We start from the raw sequence: 4134 nt of genomic DNA on the forward strand, positions 1-4134 counted from the left end.
TTAGCCTTAAAGTAAAGAGAGAATTCGGTAGCTTTCACCCGACCTTTTGAATGATTTTTCTTATTACAAAAAGACTAGAATAAGTAAGGTTGAGCAACACTAGTTCCGACCAAGAGCGAGATCCCAACTTAGTATCGAGCGACATAGGTAGCGACACGAGTACAAGTTATCGAGGAGGTAGTCCGGCCGAGGCGAGAGCAAGCGAGTTCATAAAAGAAGATCTTCTTTCCGGAGCCCGCCAAGCCGAGTCCGAGTAAGCAAGCACAAGTAGCGGTTCTATCGAGGGAAAGGAGGCTAAATAGCTTCTTCATGAAAAGCTTAGTTATCCCATTCTATTCACGCACTCGAGGTTTCTATAGCGGTCGAGGCGTGTATGTACATATTGTTGAATTAGGATAGGGAGGATGAGGATGAGGTTGTCGCAAAGGGTAGTCAGTTGCCCAAGGAAGCAAGGCCAGAGAAAGGACTTTCGTTACCCTATTGACAAGACTGAGTCTTATTTTGATATCTTGTTGAAGATGAATATGAGTAAGTTGCCTCCCTCTAACTATATTCAACCTGGTGATGATAATTTAGATAGGTTTTGTAGATATTGCCGCAAGCAACAAGCAATAAGGGTCATGAGTGCAGTCTGCTGTTTTGATCTTAGGGACGTTGCAAGCCTTTCGAGATAATACATTGGTTTTTGAAGGCGAGTACGAGTCATTCCCCCACCAGACAAAAATTGAGACCAACCCTCTCCAAAATCATTACTGCCCACTTTGTCAACATGGTGTCACACTTGGGAGGTGATGATGTGATTCCTTATGTATACTGTATACGTAGTCGCTTGACAAGTCTACCTCCGGATCCGTAATCCATCTCTTTACTGTTTGTTCTTCTAGGTCGGTGACCCTAGTCTTGTTTCGAGGTTTATTCCCGCTCGCCTTTTTACGATATGGTTGTACCCACTTCTTTTTCATTACTTCTATGTGTTTGCCTTCTTTGAGTGAGGCCCGATGTAGTGCGAACTTGAGGCGGTGCTCGCTCGTGCTTCTTCTAACCCGGGAAGCACGTCGCTGAGTCAAGGCGAGGCTTCCCTCCTGAGCTCTCATTTTTCCCGTGTGGGTTTGCCGACTTCAAGCTCCACCCATTACATATATATATATATATATATATACCTGAGGTTTTCCACTTTCCTCCACACCCCTCGAGGGATTAAAAAAAGACTTAGTTTTCAATCTTGTCCTGCCCTACCTACCCATTTAAAGTGATTCATAAGGTCCTGAGGGGTTTGATCATCCAGCATACATGATGGTAGACTGTGTCCATTCTGGCATCATGTATCAAGGCATCACAATCCAACAACATCTCAGAATAAGGTCTCGCTAATTCGATGGCTCGTGGACTCAAGTATGAGGGAGAGGGATCGTCGATCGGTGAGAGGCGATATTGGTTATTGGAATGATCGGTTCCATTTAGATTAGTTCAGCAGTTAGAAAGGTGTGGTCGGGGGTGAGTGGCCTTCCGGTGGAGAAGAAGGGGGATCTATCCGAGTGGAAGGAAGAGGCGAAAGATGAGGGCTTGAACCACGACCCAGGTCATTGAAGCCCCTAATCTATTTGTTTTTTTAAAATTTATGTATATATTGGAAGAATGATGTCAAAAGCGAAAGCGGCGAGGAAGCCAAAGAAGTCGAGGCTAATAGGCTGGATTGAGTCGATCAACAAAAACAAAACAAGCAGAATCGATATGAACCTGAACATTGAAATGATTGCACAAAGCCTGATGGGGTGGTTTGCTCCAAAAATAGTCCACCCATCCTCAAACTGGTCTTCCTAACCGACCTCCCTTTCGTCATTTGCTAAGTTTAGAAGTCTTGTATTGTATTCTAATGACTCAAGATGTGAATGGAAATCATCGATCAATCCATGTGATTTCCTGCCTGACCCCACTCTATCGGGCTAGCCCACTTCGATTGTGAAAGGGAGATATAAAGGAGAAAAGTAGTTTACGTCCAACTGCCAAACTCTTCGTTAAGTCATTTTGCCCACAAAGTCTCGTAAGTGATAGAGATCCCCGATGAACCGGGTGATTCTGGATTGAGATGTTCAAGCAGCTATACTAGAAAGGTCGAAACTACACTTCTCCAAAAGAAAGCTTCCACCGGACAACCAGACTGAACGAGCCAATACCCTCCTTTTGGAATACCGCTCCGTGGGGCACTTTGGTTGCACCAACCAAAGGGATTGGGTGCATCTCTTGGATAGGGAAGAGCCCCGCAGCATACCAGTTCGCTAAGAATTGGCAATAGACCACTAACTTAGCCAAGGCATTTCTAGTTCCTAGCCCATCTACCGCCAAGGCAATGAAGAAGTGGGCAGACACTAAACGGTGACCCATATGTCACGTGATAGATCTGTATGATGACAACAGTAAACACGAAAGCTTAGTCATGGAAGGGAAGGCCATTAAGGGGCAAAACCCAACCGAGTCAGTCATAACAACAAAACTTAATTGAAGACCGGGTTCCAGCCATTGTGCTTATGCTTTTATGGGGGCTCATACTGAAAAAGTGAGAAGCTTACTATGGGCTGCGAAGTAATGTAATGCTTTCGAAGACCCTCTTTCACACCGTTAGAAGAATTTACTTACTACCTATCCTTCAAGCCTCTTTGACGAATGAATAAAGCTTTTCTTCAGAGGTGGTTAGAGTTTCTCTCCAATAGGGTAGGTCTTGGTGTCCCATTATAGGTATAAAGATTGGTACGTACTAGGAGCCTGCTTTGAGCTTTCGATCCATTAGAAGAATGAGCATAATTTTGAAATCGAGAGGTTATGGTACCTGTTTCATATATTGCTAAAGTAATGGAAGCAGCACTGACTCCAATAACTGGAGCGAAGGTTGCAGCGATAGAAAGAGAGATAGCTGTAGTGGCATAGAGAGTCACGGAATTATAAACTACATCAGTTATTGCAGCATTCTCAGATCCAGTTGCTAAGATAGCAAGCAGCATCTTTCTCACTTCTGCCCAGTGAGGAAGCTAGAACTTCCTATCCGCACAAAAAATTGCTTTATTATTCCCACCGGGGGCTGGCTTACTTATTCCCGGACTAGGGTGGGAGTCAAACCCTTTTGCGGGTACTAGTGGATGAACGCAGCTAAGACAACCCCCGATCTTTTGTATATGACTTGCTGTACCTTTTTTTTCCTGACATTGTCATGATTTTTTTTATTAGCTATCCTTTTTTTCTTGGTGATAATGCTCTGCAAGTCCTTCTTCCAAATAATAGAGTCTAAATGCGCCTTATGATTATCTTTGTTCATCCACTCCTCATGAATCCTCTGTTACTGAGAAGGAAGATCTCACGATTCTCTTAGCTTGTGATTCTTTATCCGTGTGAAAAAAACCTTAAATATGTTCATTCAGGTAAGCCCTTCTCCTCACTTTCTTTTGTACATTGGAAGCTATCTTTGATGAAACTTTGTTGCATGGGAGTAAGCTTACTTTATTTTGTTTGACAGTCTATGCAGTAAATTGCTCTCTATATTGGCCTGAACTTGCCTTGTCAACTTTACGGCAATAAAAAAATTTGTGTCAACCATGACCGTCTTCTTAATTTTTTTATATGGTTTATTTAGTTTGATGAAATACGCATACGTGCTATAGAATTGCCGGACTCCGGTATCAAGGTAGCGGCCGATATTGGCCAAAGTTAATAATAAGAAAGATCCGACATCGGAACTACAGACAAGACAGACAGCACTTTTTTTAGCATTGAGCCCTGCTTTGACTGAGATTTCTTCTCGGACTGCAACCTTTTTGTCTACACAATTCACGGCAAAGTACTGATCTCTCGCTATAATATATAATATAAGAAGACTTCCTCAGCTACCTACGAAGTTATGATAGCAACTCCTGGCTTCGGGAGATGAGGTAGAACAAGCACAGACCTCAAAAAAGCACTATAAAATAAAGGAAAAAAAGAAAGCTACATTGCATAAAAGTCTCTTGATCAAGATGCCATGGAGACGCGATCTAAGACTCAAGCCGGCAAAGGCGTTGATGGCCCCAATCAAGCAAGATGAATATCCCGTTGAAGAGGAAGGTTATGAAAAACTGTCGGGGCTTATCCATAACTAGAATCATGTAG

The sequence above is a fragment of the Dioscorea cayenensis genome, chromosome 9, assembly GCF_009730915.1.
Source record: "Dioscorea cayenensis subsp. rotundata cultivar TDr96_F1 chromosome 9, TDr96_F1_v2_PseudoChromosome.rev07_lg8_w22 25.fasta, whole genome shotgun sequence".
NCBI lineage: Eukaryota > Viridiplantae > Streptophyta > Magnoliopsida > Dioscoreales > Dioscoreaceae > Dioscorea > Dioscorea cayenensis.